Source organism: Paroedura picta, chromosome 3, assembly GCF_049243985.1.
Source record: "Paroedura picta isolate Pp20150507F chromosome 3, Ppicta_v3.0, whole genome shotgun sequence".
Classification (NCBI taxonomy): domain Eukaryota; kingdom Metazoa; phylum Chordata; class Lepidosauria; order Squamata; family Gekkonidae; genus Paroedura; species Paroedura picta.
The window spans coordinates 63,319,296-63,338,447 of record NC_135371.1 but is presented as its reverse complement, the minus strand read 5'-3'; the positions used below and the strand labels follow the sequence as shown (position 1 = coordinate 63,338,447).

At 46.9% G+C, this 19,152-nt stretch overlaps 1 protein-coding gene across 3 annotated transcripts in view; it reads left to right on the top strand.

Moving 5' to 3' along the window:
• The first annotated feature begins 12,927 nt into the window (after positions 1-12,927).
• The window catches only part of SEMA3F (semaphorin 3F), a 184,846-nt gene continuing 178,621 nt past the window's right edge, over positions 12,928-19,152 (top strand). For 2 of the 3 annotated variants that reach the window (XM_077326023.1, XM_077326020.1), the window contains exon 1: positions 12,928-13,476. The gene's annotated coding sequence lies outside the window, so the exon portion shown is untranslated. Of the gene's footprint in view, positions 13,477-13,625; positions 13,650-19,152 lie in introns of those variants that run through there. The other variant, XM_077326022.1, reaches the window with a different exon arrangement.

The following is a 19,152-nucleotide window of genomic DNA, read 5'->3' as shown; positions in this document are numbered from 1 at the left end:
TTTTGCATTGATTCTCATTGTGAGAGGGCGGTATGTTGGGTGTGTCAATTCACTATACTGACTTTGCAGAATATAGTGAAACTTCCTTTAGAAGAAAAAGGGGAGACTATTTCCTGCTCTGCCACTCAAAGTACAGATTAGTGACAGATTACTACAGCAACAGTTTTCAAGCAGAGAAGTGTGACACCCTAAGTAAGCATGAGTAACCACTAAGGTTGAAATGAGCTCTGCCACACATAAGGGTGACTCCCCCTTCAGCTCCCAACCCCAACAAGCTCCTGTGTCTTGCCTGACTGCCCTACTCCCTGTACATGACAGCGGTGGCAAAAGCAATGGCAGGAGGATCTCATTGGAGGCCTCTCTGAGAGGGCATCATGAAGTGCAGGCAGTATTATGCACTGCTAATATTTGTGCAGTGAACCAAGGAATTAAAAATGCTGTCACAGCAGCATTGATCACAACTTCAGTGTAAATCATCATTGTGCCAGGAAATGTTAGGACACCTACTAATTGTCTTCCATCCAAGTTGGGGGGGAATATACCACTTCCTGTGCTGATTGGCTTTACTGGAAGCCAATAGGAAAACAGCCTTTCATTTCTTTCCTTTTTTGCAAGTTTGGCATTTCCAAGGGCCACACTTTGAAAGGAACAGACAAATTCATAAGGGATAAGTCCGTCAACAGTTATTAAACATGCTAACTAAATGGAGCTCTCATGTTTTGATCAGTAGATGCTAGGCACAAGCAATAGATGATAGATGCCACTTTTGAATCCCGTTTGTGGACTTCCCATGGGTGCTGTTGGAAACAGCCTACTGGACTAAATGGAAGTTTGGTCTGACTCAGAGGGGCTGCTCTTTGCATAATGCATACAGTAAAATTGCTCTATAGGTCCAAATGAGGGAGGGAAGGTGGCATTCTATAGCCTCTCATGAGTTCTTGGTAGTAGGGTCAGTACTGGGAAGGGAGATCAAGGAAGAACACTGCAGAGGAAGGCAATGGCAAACCACATCTGCTTCTCACTTGCCTTGAAACCCCTTGGTGGGGTCACTTAAGGTGGTTGTGACTTGACGGCATTGGTATGCATAGGTTCAAATGACTTTTCTACTTTTTTCCTCACTTATCTGTTTAGTGGGCAGCATCTGTTTACCCAACCTGAATGGAATGTGTCTAGCAGTAGACCACTCTGCCAGAAACCTGAGTGTGATCCTTGATGCCTCCCGCTCCATGGAGGCACAGGTCACGAGAGTAGAGTGGCAGGCCTTCTACTGTCTATGCCATTTCAAGCAGGTGTACGGAGTGGCAAGACACGTGAGACAGTAGCAGAGGAGCCAGCCGTTGAGGAATTCCCAGAGGCATGGAGTTTTTTTGTGTTATGCCATTGCGGTGGCATAATGCTACTATTTTTACTGTGCGGAATGGCCCTTAGATTACTATGTTAAGCATTGTAAATACAACATTAACAATGGCATCTTAAGCAGACTTACACTCTACTAAGTCCATTGGCTTTAATGGGCTTCTGAGGATGCAACTATTAAGGACTGCCCTGCCACAACCGTAGAAACAAATCAGCTGTGCTAAAAGCCCTTGAGTCCTGTGTGTATGTCTGTGATTCCAAGCATAAGGCCAGTTGCCCTGTAATCATGATCAACCATCAGAATACTTCTGATGCCGACTTAATTGCAAACAGCTTCATTTAAAGCAATGATATTCATTCATGTGCTCAAGGGCCACATGTGGCTCCATAATGTACTGTCTGTGGCTTCTAGAGATGTCAGTTCCCAGGTGGGACATGGAGTCCCCTGGGATTATTTCCAGACTAAAGAGATCAGTTTCCCTGTAGAAAAAATGGCTGCTTTGGAGGGTGGACACGATAGCATTATACAACACCAAGGTCCCTCCCTGCCCCAAATCTTGCCCACCTCCAGGTCCAAAATCCCACCTGAGGACTGGCATCCCTACATTTGCAAGGACAACAAAAATATGTTAAAACTCTGTTTGTTAGTTAACCACCTAAATTTAAGGCATCTATGAGTAAAAAGAATTATGGATGTTTTTCTTTCCACATTTTGCTATCTGGGAATGCATAGACCATTCTTTTTCTGTTCTCCTTCATACAGCTTCCTAACCATGTTTACTGTTTTACTTCCCATGAATGAGCTTGGAGTTATTATTCAATGCTTTTAGTGTCTTGTATAAGGTCCTCTGCTAAAATAGCTGCTCCTTTCTAAGTCTGAGAATATAGTATTGTACAATAGCATGAGAAATTTCTAGGGCCATTCCGCACCCAATAAAAAAAGTGAAATGCTCACCTTATGCAGACACCATATTTTTGCCGTTTTGAATGACGTCACCAACATCCAGCATCTAAGCAGCAAACTGGTAGCTACATCCTCCATCTTAAAGTGCTATCTGGGGAATCGCATAAAGTGGATCCCGCAAACTATGTAGTGCTAGCCAGAAGAGAGCAACTAGCAAGCTACATGCCAAGGAAATGTGTGGAGCCAAAGTAGCACTATCTCTGCCTCCAGTTCCTGCCCTCGCTCCCACCTCCCTCTCCCTTCTCCCGGGGATAGGTTTTTCTTCTTTTGGAAGAAAACTGCCTGGATCAATGAATAGGTGTTAAATTCTGCAGGCAAAGCAACCCCCCCCCCAATTAAAACACAAAGCATGACTCTCTAATTTGCCCCCCCCAAAAAAATCAGGCTCAAGATTAATTTTTCAAAGATTCAAGGCTCATGAATCCAAAAGGGGTGGCATTTTAAAAAGCAGTATGCATCTATGATTAGATGCATCTATGATTAGATGCATAGGCATCTCAATAGATAAGTTTTATCTATTTTATGTATTTATTTATTTAGATTTTTATACCGCCCTTCCCTACGGCTCTGGGTGGTTTACAGAAAACATTTTGGAACTTTTACATGAAACAGTATCAGTATCAATATAACAATATAACAACAATAACATATAAACTAAAACTAGAATGGTATATCAAAAACAATAACTTTGACACTGCCTTGGTAGGTTTGACCTCTCAGTCTGGTGGGGAAGGGGATCTGTAGATGTTATGGGTCAGTCGGCCTCAAGCAAATGCCTCAAGCAAAAAGCTCCTTTTTGCAGGCCCTGCGGAATTGTGGAAGTTCTGGCAGGGCCCTGTTCTCTTCGGGGAGCTCATTCCACCAGGTGGGGGCCCGGACTGAAAAGGCTCTGGCCCTTGTTGAGGTCCAACGTGCCTCTTTGGGGCCAGGGATCCGCAGCCAGTTGGAAGTGATGGACCGTAGAGCTCTTCTGGGGGTATAGGCAGGGTGGTGGTCTCTCAGAAACACTGGGCCCAAACCGCGTATGGCCTTAAAGGTGATTACCAAAATGTTAAGCTTAATCCAGAATTCAACTGGGAGCCAGCCAAGTTCTTGGAATACCGGCCGGATGTGAGATCAACATGATGTCTTAGTGAGAATCCTGGCTGCGGCGTTCTGCACCAGTTGTAGTTTCCATATCCAGGATAAGGGTAGGCCAGCGTAGAGCGAGTTGCAGAAGTCCAGTCTAGAGGTGACCATCACATGGATCACTGTAGCTAGGTGCTCTGGGTCCAGGTAGTGCACTAGTAGTTTGGCTTGGCGGAGGTGGTAAAATGCCAGCTGTACTACCTTTGTGACCTGGGCTTCCATTGTAAGGAAAGCTTCCAGAATCATTCCCAGGTTCCTGGCAGAGTGAGTCGCTAAAAGCTGCACACCATCCAGGGTGGGCAGGTGCTTCCTACCCAACCACAGGATCTCCATCTTTGCAGGATTGAGCTTCAGACAACTCTGCTTGATCCACTTTGTCACTGCTTCCAGGCATCTGGCTAAAGATTCTGGGGGGGGGGGGAGTCAGGGCAGTCATCCATCAGGAGGAAGAGCTGGGTGTCATCTGCATATTGCTGGCAACCCAGCCTAAACCTCCACACCAGCTGAGCAAGGGGGTGCATGAAGATATTAAATAGGATAGGAGAGAGCACTGTTCCTTGTGGGATTCCACATGTGAGCTAGTGATGGCTAGATACTCTGTCTCCTATTGCTACCCTCTGTCCGCGACCCTAGAGGAAGGAGATCAGCCATTTGAGGGCTGTCCCCCGTATCCCAGCATTGGCAAGGCGGTGAGCTAGGAGCTCATGATCGACTGTGTCAAACGCTGGTGACAAGTCTAATAGTACCAGGAGCACTGACCCGCCTTGGTCCAGCTGGCAGTGGAGGTCATCTGTCAGGGCAAGTAGCGCTTTCTCCACCCCATGGCCAGGCCAGAAGCCTGACTGGAATGGGTCAAGGGCTGAAGTCTCTTCCAGGAATGCTGATATTTGGCCTGCAGCAGGTCGTTCAATTAACTTCCTGAGAAATGCCAGATGTGAGATGGAGTGGTAGTTATCAGGCTCCTGTGGAGCCATGGATGTTTTTTTTTTTAGCCTCTTTTAATCCCTCCGGGAAATCTCTCATTTAAAGAGAGGTTGATTATTTCCCAGAGAGGGGCTCTTATTCTTATGTCTATTGTTTTTAGGAGCCACAATGGACATGGGTCTAGTGGGCAGGTGGTTGGCCTCGTTGTTGCTAGCATTTTGTCCACTTCAGCTAGTGAGAGTTGCCTGAAGTGACTCATTGTTCTCTCCAAAGATGGCCAAGGGGTCTCTAGTTCACTTTCTGTGTCCAAAGTTGGAGGGAGGTCATGGCGGAGAGTCGAGATTTTGTCTGCGAAGTGACTCACAAATGCCTCACAGCTAATTGAGTGTGGTAAGAGATCGGCCTACCCTGAATAGTTGTGCTGGGCGTGAGTGTGCAGACGCAATGCTAGTCGAATAAAAGTTGCATTTCACTGACTTCACCGCCATCTCATAGGTTCTTAACTACGTTTTATAAGATGCTCTCGATTCTTTGTCGTGAGTCTTTCTCCAAACTCGCTCTAGTCATCTCAATTTCCGTTTCTTCCCACAGAGCTCCTCGGTGTACCATGAGGCCTGCTTGAGACAGGGACAGAGAGGACATCTGAGAGCTATCTCATCAATGGCAGCCAGCAGTCTGTTGTGCCAGTCACTGAACAATCCATCTAGAGAAGTGCCAGGAGGCATTGGTTCCCGCAGAGCATTCGGGAATCCAGTCAGATCCATAAGTCTCCACAGGCAAGCTAAAATGTGCTCAGTGCCCAACTGAGGGGGAGGTGGCAGCCTAAGCTGGGTCTTCAGGGTATAGTGGTCCGACCATGGCATGGCAATAGTCATGACTGGATCCACGCTCAACCCTGCACTGAGGATCAGATCTAGGGTGTGGCCTGCCTCATGGGTATGGCTAACAACATATTGCAAGAGCCTTAGTGTCACCATGGCTGACACCGGGTCCAGCCCATTGCCAGAGGACAGCAATTCCACAAGGACATTAAAGTCCCCCAGAATTACTAGTCCAGAGAACTGTAATGTCCAGGCAGCAGCTGCCTTCAGCAGGGCTGGCAGGGCATCTGGAGGTACATTGGGCGCACGGTACACCAGCCAAATGGCCACGTTCTCTGTTGTGCCCCACCCGAGGCCAACACATTCATTTCCTGAGATTGTTGGCACAGGGAGAGCCCTGAAGGAGATGTTGTCACGGCGCCACGGGCGGTTTAAAGATTGGAGTATAGTTGGTAAGGTTAGGGGCATGATTTGTGGTAATTAGAGAGGGCCATGATTTGGGTAATTGTTTTAGTTTGTATTAATTTGGGTGATATCTGTGGGATTTGATAATGCCTAATTCCCCTTCCCTCCCCCCAAGTTTCATCCCTTACTATTTTCTCCCCATGTCTATTTTCTCCCTGATTTCATGCTTTTCCCTCCCCTCCCCCTTCATTTCCCTCCTTCTCCTGTGTGTGCAATGTTTCCCACTCAACTATCCTCACTTAATTTTCTCACCTATCTCTCCCCCTCCCTTTCCTTTCCCCCCTCCTCCTCCCTTCTCTTGGTACAGTTTCCCTGCGCAATTTCCCCACCTGTAGTTGTTTTTTCTTGTTCCTTGATATCTTCTTCTCTCTTTTTCTCCCCGCATGCTATGTTCTATTGGGTAATTTCCCCCTCCCATCCGCCCCTTCTGCATCAACAATCAGTTTTAGTTTGATTCTCCCCTATCCCCCCTCCCCCACAAGTAATTTCAGCCTGATTCTCCTCTCCAATAAATTGATTGATAATTCTCCCCTCCCCCAGTCACCCCCCCCCACATACACACACACTGTTGGTTCCCTCCCGTCCACCCCTTCTGGGTCAACAGTTAGCTTTAGTTTGATCTTCCCCTGATCCACCTTGCAAGCAATTTCAGTCTGATTTTTAAAAAATCAGCTGGCATCACAGGCTCCTTTAAAACATGGAGAAAGGTGATTGGCTGTCTGGCTTGATTGACAGGCGTGTGTATAGTGCGTCCCTCTCTTCCACCATTTCAAGCAGGCCAAGAAGCACGAGAAGGTGGCACAGGAAAGCGAGTGAGCCAGGAGGTGAGGAATGGCTGAAGGCACAGTTTTTTATAGAGTTGCATGTAAAGCACGTTGCTCTCTTCTGCCATTTCAAGCAGGCATGTGAGAAGGCGCGAGAAGGTGGCAAAGAGCCAGAAGGTGAGGAATAGCCAGAGGTGTGGTATTTTTTAGCATTATGCCATTTTGCTGGCATAATGCTATGTGTAGAAGTGCTCCTAGTGTAGGAAATGTGATACTGGTCTAAGAGGGATGACCTGGGTGGGGGAATACTCCAAAAGATTATCAAAACCTATCACTCATGGTTCCCATGTTTATGTAATAAAAATGTTCTTACTTTTAAACAGCCAGACCTTGGTACTTCAGGTTCCTTGGTTCTTAATTTACCACTGATATTACTGTACAACAGTTGAAACGTACTTGAGTTTTCTCATTATTATTCTTTCCATCTCATCCTTCTCAGTAGGTAGTACATGAATGGACACCTGCCAGGGCAACTTTGAATTTTTGTGCTATGGGGAAGGTAAACTGGAATGTCTGATTGGCCTTCTTTATCTCATTCCTTACTTGTTATTCCTCTCTCATCCTCCCTCCTGCCCGTTTCCTAGCTCTCGCATTTTTAATCTCTCCTTCTAGGGAATCCTTTCATGTCACTGATGCTTTTCATTGCCCTTTTCCAGAACTTATAATTTTTTCAACTGTTATCTGTTTTAGAGACAAGGTGAACATATTAATGAAGAGATAAAGGGGATGTGTTATAGGTTTGTGCAGCACATTGGTCTTGGAATGTTTATGAAGACATTCTTGTGGCATTGCCTAATTTCCTCCACTTTTAAAACCTGCCTGAGGTTTGGTCCATGCCACACTGAAACAGCTGTGTGGGAAACACTAAGAAATGGTATTAGAAAACCAATAGATGGCACTCTTTTATGTGAAAAAGCAGTATGGTAGCCCTTGGCATGTGCCAAAAAGAGGTTTTGTGGATGCTATCTTTTTGATTAAATCTAATTATATTTCCCCAATACTTCAAGGCTATATAAAAGCTTGTTTCATATCTATTTTTCTAAAATGTGATGAACAAAGGAAACTTCTACAATGCACAATAAGTAAATTGTATTAACATATCTAATACAACACAGCAAATATAGTTGCATCGCATATGGGTGTCATTTTACAATGTCTGCACTCCCAAAGAAACTTAAGAGGAATTAAGACCCATAGAACTCTGTGGAATTTACTTCTGAATTAACATGTTTACTATTCTGCTGCATCACTGCAATCCTATACATATATAGGATTGTGAAGTTTTGTGAACACGCTATGTTGAATAATTGTATAGAAGATTGGACTGTATAATCAGACCTTTAAATGTGTATAGCAAAATATTAGATCTCTTTTTATCTAAAATTCTCTCTGAGATTTAAAGTGGAAGTTGTTGTTGTTGTTAGGTGCGAAGTCATGTCCGACCCATCGCGACCCCATGGACAATGATCCTCCAGGCCTTCCTGTCCTCTACCATTCCCCGGAGTCCATTTAAATTTGCACCAACTGCTTCAGTGACTCCATCCAGCCACCTCATTCTCTGTCGTCCCCTTCTTCTTTTGTCCTCAGTCGCTCCCAGCATTAGGCTCTTATTTTATATAAAGGAATAGTGGTACCAACAGAGAGGCTAGCATCTTCCAGCATACAACAAAATGCATATTGGAAGCATGTATCATACCTTGTGACTGCAAAGTGGATTTTCAAGGGGTAGCCATGTTACGGACTCATTCTTAAACACTGGCACACCACTAGCCAGTATCTTATGTCCAATCTGCAGAAGAGATAAAAGTAAATAAAATATCCTTTACCAAGGTAAAGAATGCATAGCAATGTCACCAAAGTCCATATCAACCCCACAGCAACCTATCAACTATGGCAGGAAGGGAAATAGCCAATATCACGCAGTCTGCAAATACACACCATGTCCCGATGTCAGTACATGACCACAACTATCAACATGCAGAAGACAACAAGGGACAGAACAAAGGAACATAGCAAAAATGATAGTGAAGTGAATGGAATGGAAGGTGTTCATGAACACATACTATGGTGTACCACAGACTTCAAATCCCCTCGTACAACTAAGTTGTCTTTTGCTAAATGCACACAGCAAGAGCTTGTCTGTGCCACAGGCTGAGATTAATAATAAGCAGAGTGTGGGATTGGGAATCAATCCATATGTATCAAATTCCACTGGAAGAGAGACCCAGCTGTGACACAACTTATTAATTAATTAATTATATTTTATTCCAGTCTCCCATATGGCTCAGGGCAGTTTACATATAATGTCACAGGGTACTACATGGAACACATATTTATTGACCAGAATGGAGTTCTGAAACCAAGGCAGGTAACGGAGTTTAAAAACTGCTGAGGAGGACTATGATTAGCTACATTCTGAACATTATCAGCTACACTTGAGGGGGTGGGGTATGGTTGAAGGCCATGGTGGCAGTTGTATTTTCCTCGTACCGGTATTCATAGGGATTTAAAAAGTTAAAAGGAAATCCTGAAGCCCCTTCTCCATGTGCACCATATTTCTGAGCCAAATTGGCATTGTACATGTTTGAACTGAGGAGAATCTACTGCTCATATCTGACTATGTTGCATCTGACACAGTGTGGAGACTTCCAACCAAATCTATATCTGTAGATTCCACAATTTGTTAATCAGATATCTGGCTGTCGAATATTAATCTTTCCAGTATTTTCTTTTGGTGTTTTTTGCCACCCAATATTTTATCAAACTTATAAGCAATAACAGCAACCTCCTATCCAAAACTATACACAGTGGGGGAAATGAATTGTGTTTGTATAGAGGTGACATGGTCTCTTCATCTATGATAACTTTACTATAAAATACATTGGGGATAAAACCTTAATTGTAGAGTTAATTGCTAAATCAGTTTAACTGATAAATTAATCAACAACATTTTAAGTTTATTAAGCAGAGGTCAATTTGAATTGGCTGGACATAGACAGCACATTTGGGGTTCTTTATGAGTTTATGAGCCTCTTGTGGCGCAGAGTGGTAAGGCAGCAGACATGCAGTCTGAAAGCTCTGCCCATGAGGCTGGGAGTTTGATCCCAGCAGCTGGCTCAAGGTTGACTCAGCCTTCCATCCTTCCGAGGTCGGTAAAATGAGTACCCAGCTTGCTGGGGGGTAAACGGTAATGACTGGGGAAGGCACTGGCAAACCACCTTGTATTGAGTCTGCCATGAAAACACTAGAGGGCGCCACCCCAAGGGTCAGACATGACCCGGTGCTTGCACAGGGGATACCTTTACCTTTACCTTTATGAGTTTATGGTAATGGGGTATTACAATAAAAAGGGATCAAAATAATACTTAACACAGCCTTTCCTTTCAGCAAGGAATGGTATTTTGTTTTATGTAGCTCTTAGTTCTTTCAAAAGAGTGTCTTGTGGCTCAGAGTGGTAAGGCAGCAGATGTGCAGTCTGAAAGCTCTGCCCATGAGGCTGGGAGTTCGATCAGCCTTCCATCCTTCCAAGGTCAGTAAAATGAGTACCCAACTTGCTGGGGGGTAAACGGTAATGACTGGGGAAGGCACTGGCAAACCACCCCGTATTGAGTCTGCTGTGAAAACGCTAGAGGGCGTCACCCCAAGGGTCAGACATGACTCACTGCTTTCACAGGGGATACCTTTACCTTTACCTAGTTCTTTCATGCTGCACTCAAACTTATAGAAAGGCAATGCTATTGAGTTTCTGGTAATCTGCAAATGTATTTAAATGTAACCAGTTAATAGGCTGATTCATCAGTGAAAGTTGGATGATTAATCAACTAAGCATTATGTGATTGGTTAACAGTCCTACAGTTAATAAAGGATGGTGTAGGTGTTTATATTTCTGCATTGTCTTGAGTACACGAATTAGTTAGCCAACATATATAGCAATTTCTTATTCCTGTTTAAACAGCGCTTTTACATACCTTTATCATGGAAAATATTGATCAGAGAGAAGCACTGTGTGCAGTGTCCAGAGTTTGTTCAGTGTGGCTGTTTCATGGTTGGACAGCTTCCCTTCTAAATTCCCTTTTTAAATTTGGATTCAATAGATATACAAGTTGTGTAGAAATCGTAAGTACTTACATTTGCATGTAAAATGTTTAAAAGAGCCATCTCATACTGCTTGTCATTAGGAAGTGAAGTATGCCTTCAAAAATTGCAGCAGTTTAGCCAAGTCCTTCCACCTGATCACTTGTATTTAGAGATTACTTTTCTGAATATCAGACATGGTGCTTTGCTAAAGGTGCCTTCAGTGAGAAGTAATGGTGGTCCTCATCCCAAGCATAGTTACTTGAGACATGACTGAAAGTTAATTGATTGGGGGTTGCATCCAAATTGCTTTGAAAGTATATCTGAGGTTGAAATGTCCTAATGCTCCTCCTGCCGTCAACACAGCCCAGTACACCCGGAACTGCTGCAGAAAGTTGCTTCAGCTTTTCCTTAACTGTGAGCAACAGAAGATATCTTTTGCCAGGGATGCACTTGTGAATTATTCATTTATGTGAAAGGCACACAGGCAGAGGGAGAGGGAGAGGTGGAAGAGGTAGAGGAATTATGCATCCTTCCTTATTTAGCCTTAGGCCAGAGTCTGTCACTTGGGTCACCATGCAAGCTTCTTACTGGTCAATCACTGCCTGCCCCCAAGGAAGAATATCAGATTTTCCATCTCTCATAACTTCACTCAGGCATCATAACTTGTTCATTTTAAAAGTATTTTTCCTACATAGAAGTACTCTCTGCTGCATACGGGGATAATGTTGTGTTATGTGCACGCATGTTAATTGAAACATAGATCTTTGTAAAGCACCCTTCAACCTCTACCGCACAAAGGACACAGCACTTTCCTCACTGACCATGCTGTGCGGCCAAATGGGGGGTACAATAAGATCTACTTTAAGTGCAGCCAGGCCATCTTGCTCTTTACCAGAGCCAGTTTGATGTAGTGGTTAGGAGTGCGGACTTCAAATCTGTCGAGCAGGGTTCGATTCCCCGCTCCCCCACATGCAGCCAGCTGGGTGACCTTGGGCTTGCCACAGCACTGAGAAAACTGTCCTGACCGAGCAATAATATCTGGGCTCTCTTAGCCTCGCCTCCCTCACAGGGTGTCTGTTGTGGGGAGAGGAAAGGGAAGGCGACTGTAAGCTGCTTTGAGACTCTTTCGGGTAGAGAAAAGCAGCATATAAGAACCAACTCTTCTTCTACTTACAGACAAAGGTGGCACAAATCTTGAATGATGGTCACTCACAGATGCACCTTAAAGTCATCTATTGCTCCCCTGCAGCATAGTAAGCTTGGGGATCCCTACTTTTAAAAACACACAAGAGAAATGGAACCTTTGACCTGCAGCAATGAAACAGCAATGCCTGCCACTTTTTCATTAGGGTCCTGGCAGACCTTCTCTGTTTCCTCTCAGTCTCTGGACACTTTACCCCTACCCATCCACTGATCCACAAAAGGGTTAATGTGGCTTTCCAAAGCTGCTGAAGGAAAAGAGGTGTTGGGGGTTGGTAGGAAGAGGTAACACTTTCTTCTTGCTGTCATTTATGCAGAATTTTCTTTGTTGTAGGCTATTTGTTGAAGGATCTGTCTGGGTAGATTCTGCAATATTACAAAGCAAGGCCCCATCCTTCCCTCACACCCCCACCTCTGTCATTCATTCTCTGGCACGCCCGCCCGTTAGGCTTCCTTCTTCTTTTTGCTTTCTGCCTTTCTTGTCTCACTTCAATCCCCCTCCCAAACCTGCCTCTCGCCCCCATGCAATCCCCTCCCCATGGGACACGAGACACTCCCTTGCAATCCACAGAATAACTCAGCCAGACACAGACAAAGGACCTGATTTATTTATTTATTATTCCCATTTCCCCCAGCGCCTGTTTTGTCTACCTCACTCTCCCTCTGGATTTCAGGGGGGAAGAGCCCCCTTCCTCAAAGCGCGGAGCTAGGTGGGAAGAGGCTATACACAAAAGGGATTATTAGTCTGGATTTAGATTAGGATCGTGTTTCTTTGGCTTTTCATTCGCTACGAGGGCGATTGATCCGGGAGAGAGGGGTCAGGGACTGAAAGCATTGTGGGGGACTCAAACTGAGCCTTAACCCCAAAGGGAAAAATCGCTCGCTCTCCGGTGAGAGTTGCTAGCCAACCTGACACCAAGGGCTCTGGGAACCCGCTGCTCGCTGGTTTGCTCGCTCGTTCTGCCGTGCCGAGCCAAACCCAGCCAAGAGGAGGGGCGGTACAGGTGGAAAAAGAGGTGGCGGCGGGGAGGAGAACGGCGACGGGTCCGTCCCCGACTTCACTGCCCGAGGAGGTGGGAACGGGGCGGGGCTATGCAAATCGCGGGCGGTAGAAGCCAATTGACTGAATAGGACTTGGGTGTTCAGAGGGAGGGCGGGAGGGGGGTTGTAGGGGAGGGCTGGTTTCCCCCTTTTGCCAAGCGGGCAGAAGGACACATTATTATTATTATTATTCCTCCCGTTTTGCCTCTTGCGCTGGTAAACGCCTGTCGGCCGGCAGCGGGAACTTCGAGGGGGCAAGTGTGCGTTTCAGCTCGGACAAGCGGCCAGAGGAGCAGCGCAAAAGTCCAGCCAGCTGCTCCGTCGCGAAGAAGTCGCACCCGGTTGGCTGCCTGGCGGACCGGCTCGACTGTAAACTGAGCGTCTCCATGGATTGGAGAAGAGACCTCCTCGGGTCCTGAAGGCGAAGTCCAGGATCGGAAGGTTGGAGCAGCCCCCTGCGCGCCTCCTTGGGCGACGGCGAAGAGAGCGATGGCGCAGGACAGCTGCGGAGAATTGCCCCTGGAGCGCCCGTAGGGGTTCCGCTCCTACCCCACCCCATCCCACCCCACCCCCGCCGCCGCTTTGGAGTTGGGAGCCGGCGCCTCCCGGAGCCGACCAGCCTGCGGCAAACCTGCCTGGGGAGCGGCCAGCCGGCGACGGTTTTTGCCCCAGCCAGGTAAGTCTGCGCCGAGGGCGAGCCGCGCGCCTCGCGGAGGACCTCCTCTCCGCCCGCCCAGCCTCCGCCGGGGAGCGAGCGCCTTCAGGGTCTCTGTCAAAAGAGCAGCCTCTCTCGCTTGGGCGGGTCTGGGCGCCGGCCGAGGGATCCCCTCCTCTGCTCTGTGGGCGACGGTGGGTGCCGGTCCCCTGTCGGATCCGCCGCGGGGGTACCGCTCTCCTCAGGCGGGACGGGCGGGATTCCTGGGGACCCCGAGAGCCAAGACCAAGGCCACGGGACCGAGGCAAGAGCTGTTCAAAGCGGCAAACTTTCCGCGGGCGGCCCCTCGCCTCGTTCCGTCCGAGAAGTGACAGAGGCTGGCTCAGTCTTTCCCGCCTCTGCGCCCGGAAAGTTGAGGAGCAATCCGGGAAGGGGGCGGGCAGGAGGCAACGAAATCCTCCTCAGCTCGAGGGGTGCCCAGACGTGGCTGGGGTTCCGCTACGGTCGCGGCTGTTTCCCAGACGGCACCGACTGGATTGGAAGCCGAGCGGGGAAAGGCTGCGTGTCGGCGCGCGTTGCAGCTAGGCGCGCCTGGGAGAGTCGGGAGAGGGACTCGGGCGCGGAGGGTCCCGTTCCCGGGCAGCCGTCCGGTTCGGCGAGGGAGGCGGCGCACATCTCGAGCCGGGGAGGTGCGGGTTGCAAGCGGCAGGGCAAGAGGACGGGACGGCCAGCCAGCCAGCCAAAAGGCTGCAGAGGGGCACGCCTCCGGAGGTCTGGCAGGCGCCAAGGCTGCGGGCTCCCGCCGGGCGGCATGAACTCCCTCCGGCCCCAACCGTGTTAGCGGCCTGGGGGCGGACGAGCCTTCTGAATTGGGGCGGGCGGTGGGGTGGTGGCTGACTCCGCGCTCTGTGGACGAGAAGAGCTGCTTCGCCAGGGTAAAATTCTCGGGGGCTTCAGAGTGGAGGAGCCCCGACCGGTACCTCTGGGCCACGTGCCGAGGAAAGGCCCGGGGCTTAGACGCCCTCCCTCCCTTGCTGAGGAGTAGGCGCATCGGGGTGCAGAAAGGCTCCTTTTGGCCCAGTGGGTTCCACGTGTGAATGTTATTCATGTGGGCGAAAGCGACGGCGGAGGGGGGGGGGGTCGACGTGCACGTGACGGGTTGGTTGAACGTTCACGGGTGTCCGCCGCGCTTCAGACTTTTTGTGTTTCTTGGGACACTGCAGAGCTGGAGGCTCACGGGCCATGCACCTGGAGAATGAAGCGGGGGGTTGGCCCTAGAAAAACTAGACACGGCATGGCAGGTCTACGAAAGCCGCGGTCCAATCTCGGCACCGACGGAGGGGAAGCCTCGCTCTCTTCCTCTCCCGCCTTTATTCTGTCCGCTTCCTCCCTCTCCCGCCTTTTTAATGGGGGGGGGGGGGTAATCCCACCAAATTGGCTGCAGCAGTCTCGCTGGGAGGGGTAGTAGGTGCGGCTGTGAGCCGAGGGAGGCCGGGAGCTCGGTCCCTCTTGCAAGCCAATCAACTCCTGAGGGTTTTTTTTTTTGGGGGGGGGGGGAAGAGACAGGCATGGCAGGGTTGCCGCCGTGACTGGCCAGGGGTGCTCCCTCTCGGTCTTTTTGGAGCCCCTCTGCTCTCTGGGTGCGCCAAGCACTCTTTTGTGCCAAGCAACATATTTAGCGGGCCGTCCCTGTGCTCCCGCCTCGTAGGGCCTTCTAATCTCAGTGGGCCAAGGACTTCCTTCGGACCCCGCCCCCCCTCCCCGCAGAGCTCACTGGCTCTGCGTCTCTCGCCGTTCGTGTGGGCGAGGGGCAATTGGTATTGCTGGTGTGCCTTCTGGGCAGTTTCACCTTTGCCATACCACGCGGGTTACAAATATAAATAAGTGCATCGGAAGTCTGCAGTGTTAACACACCTGAGGAAGCAGACAGGTGTCTGGCTGCTTTCACACTGCCAGGTTCCTGGTGCCAGAGTTTGGATGAAAGGCAGTTTTCACTAAGAGTTCCTAAATACCTTTTAGAATTTCTGAATGAAATATACGACCCCGAAGAAGTGGCTCTCTTAGGCTTATTTAATACTGTAGAAACAGTTCATGCTGTCTTCACATCAGAGGCTTCTGAAACAGTAAAATCTTCATCCCTTAACTATTTACAAGCATCTACTCCTGGCATGCTATTTAATATGACATGTAAAAATGTGAATTTAAAGCAGGTTTCTGCACATATTAGGGATTGAGAATACTTAAATGCTATTCAAATAGCTGGATCCTCAACAAAAAAGAAGTCAAATTCAAAAAGCACAGGACAATCAGTGGCTATCATTCAAGAAGCTCATAGGTTTTATTCCCTTTCTCACCACATCCCTAAGCATTAACACTAGAGGACAGATACAAATGGGTAGCCATGTTAGTCTGAAGTAGCACAATAAAATCAGAGTCCAGTAGCACCTTTAAGACCAACAAAGATTTATTCAGGGTGTGAGCTTTCGAGTGCAAGCATTCTTCCTCAGACTTCGCCAGAGGACAGGCCATCCTGTGTCTTGTTTCATGTGCATGTAGCCTGAGGTATTTAATTTTGTAAAAGAAAAGATACTACAGTAGTTTATGGAAATACTTGACTTATATGTTGGAACTCTGAGCCTGCTCTTTCTAGGTGGCCTTGTAAATGGAGAGAAGGCAGTGTATTGTTGAAATATCTTGCCAGTTTGTTGCTGTTTTTTTACATTGCAAGGCTGCCTAAATGCAATTTTGCATTATAACAGTTCAGTACAATATTAATTTGCCTTGAATTTTCAGATCAAATGATTGTAATTTTTTGGCAGAGTTGTTGGTACACAGAATGTGGTTACTTTTCTTCACATGAGTTAATAGGGTTTCAAATGTTATTATCCCTTCTTAATTACAAATCCTTGATCATAACATTGGGTTTTACTGGGTTTGATTACCATGTTCTCTTTTGGAATCATGGGTTACCTAGTTGGCCAAGCTGATGCTAGGCCATAAAACTCTGCTTCTGCACTATAAGCTTGCCAGTATAAGAAAGCAATAAACAGGAATACTACTTCCACAGTTTTACTCTAAGCTTGAATACCTGAAAAAGACTGAACCCTAGGATGAGGAAGGAGCAGAAAACTCTGATTATAATAAAAAGGGAACTACAGGCTTTCAACCTATTCTTACAAATCTCTTGGGTCCCAGCTCCTTCTCACCAGCAAGGTGCTCCAGTGTATAGCACGCAGAATATAGCTAGGCTGCAGTAACAGTTAAAAGGAGAGTCCTTTTGCTCCTGTGAATGGGAGTCAAGAGGGGCTGTGAAAGAAGTCACCTGGCCTTTCCTCAGCAGGCAGGCTTCAATATGATTGGTTTCTCCATTGCAAGCAAGCAAATAGTTGTGGAACAATGAGAGCTGAAAGCGTCTTCATAACATATTCAGCCATTTGGCTCAAATGCAGAGTTCATCTTACTGCCTCAGTTGACCTTCTGCCCTTTCTGAAGGATCTATGTTTTAGTTTATCAGCATTTATTGTCTATGCTGAAGGTCCCTGGTTCAGTTACTGGCCTGTCTAAGTTAAAAGGATCTTGGGGAGCAAGGCTGGGACAGATCTCAGACTGAACTATTGGAGAGCAGGCCAGTGATCTGGTTCAGTGTAAAACAATTTTATACATCCCATCGTCAAATTGTCTAATTTGCTCCCTACTATTGTTAGAATCCTCAGATGAGTATGTGGAGCCTGTAAAAGGCAGTGAAAATGCCGGATGTTACAAAGCAAAGAAGAAATCTCTGCTCTTCTTTAAGAGAACTATTTTGAGAAAGCCCCAGAAACAACAGTCCAGATGGAATAAAATCTTCATGGGGGAGATTCTGCTTTCTTAAAAATAGGGCAGAGACGCACAGATATAAGGCCATAGTGCAACAGAGGGATCAGAGGGTTACTGCAGCTCAGCATAGTTTGGCAAAGTTATTTGCCCTGCCCAAAAGCTGCACAGATTTTGCTGTTGTCGTTGTCCATTTGTATTCATGCATGTATTAGTCACGGAGTTATTAATAATTCCTTTCATATCCCTGATCTTTTGCTTCCCCCTGAACATTTCCTGTACTATAAGCTCCTTTCTCAGGAGGCTTAGATGCATATGCTGACATTTGCAAACTGAAACTGATCAGAGACTCCCCTCTCTTCCTGAACAGACATGCCAGGAGCCAGCTGAAGGGGACCCCAATCTTTTCTTTCTTCCATTATTATCTCAGAAGATCAGAAGTAGCTGGATTAACCACTGTTTATCAGGGACTGCGAAGTGGCTGAGCTTCATATGTCAAAGGACCCCAGGTCTCCAGACATAGCATACCAGTTCATTCCTTAGTCTGTGTGGTGACCCATTAGCCTGCTCACTCACTCCACTTCCATCAGTGCAGAGAGATTTAGATTTAGCAACAGTTCTGAAGAATGGTATTCTCTCAATCTCTTTTCCTTCCTCTCCCCACTTTCTGCAGCTCCTTGCCTCCCTCCTCTTTTTTCTTGCATTCCTCTCCTCCTCCCTCCTTCCTCCCCCCCTTCTCTCTCTGCTCTTTTCCTTTGTTTGCCATCTCACTCACTCTCACTGGCACGCACAACACAATCCAAATGCAATATCAGTATTTGCCAGAACTATTTCCCAAGGCCGGCAGGGCTTGATTTAACAGCAGCCGATTGTAGCTTTTATTTCACAGAGTAATTTGGTTTTTAGACATTCTGGTTCCAGAAAAGCCTGACGTGTACTGAGTGTAGAATCTCCAAAAGGGGGAAGTGCAAATGTGTGTGGAAAGACAGACAAATAACACAAATATTTACCTAGTATAAAGGAAATTGCTATGATATATTGCCCCTGGGGAAAGTTAACTCCTGCAGTAGTGGTGTATTGCCCACAGCTGAAGAAAACTGTATTCTCCTGAGGGCCCATCCATTACTCTAAATGTCCTTAGAGCTGGTCTGGATTTGTTTGACTGATTCCAAGGATTTTCCTGTGAAATCCCTGAAGTTTGTTTCTATCATTAACCCCCACTTTCCTGCAGCTCACCAGTCAACCAGAGGGGGCAGTGTTGAGAGTGGCAAGGTACATTCCTCTTCCCTGTAGCACAACACTGAGGGCAGTCCTAGCACTGCTAAGCTTTTTGGTTGGCTCTTATCTCCTTATTTTTTCTCTATTTTTTCTTGTTTAACCTACATTTGTTTTTGAATGCCACATGTTGCATCTTAAAAACTTCCTAGGCAGAAAGGAAGTACATGAACCTGATCTCAAGCTTCACCCTCTTGCTAGTTGTAATGATGTGCATGTGCCCCAGACATGTTAATTGTAGTGATAACACACCAAAACTCCCATGTAGTGATGTCCTTTGACTGTTTTAAATGGTCAAGACTGTAATTTGCCTACCTACATTATGATGTTTCTATTCTAAATCTGCTTACAAGTCCTATCCACCTGTCTCTCTCTTTAGGCTTGGGAATAATTCTTGCCATTTATTTAGCTCTCCTGAACAATGAGCTTTCCAGCTGACATTAGACAACATAAAACAAAGGGTGCTGCAATGGGAGAGTTTTTTCCCCCCTATCAATGGCTTCTGTGGAAAGTGGGGGTCATGCAAAGCTTGCAGCACAATGAAAAAAAAACATGGGCTCTGTCAAACGGCCAGTTTTGCATCATGGACACTGCTCTTTGCAATAAACT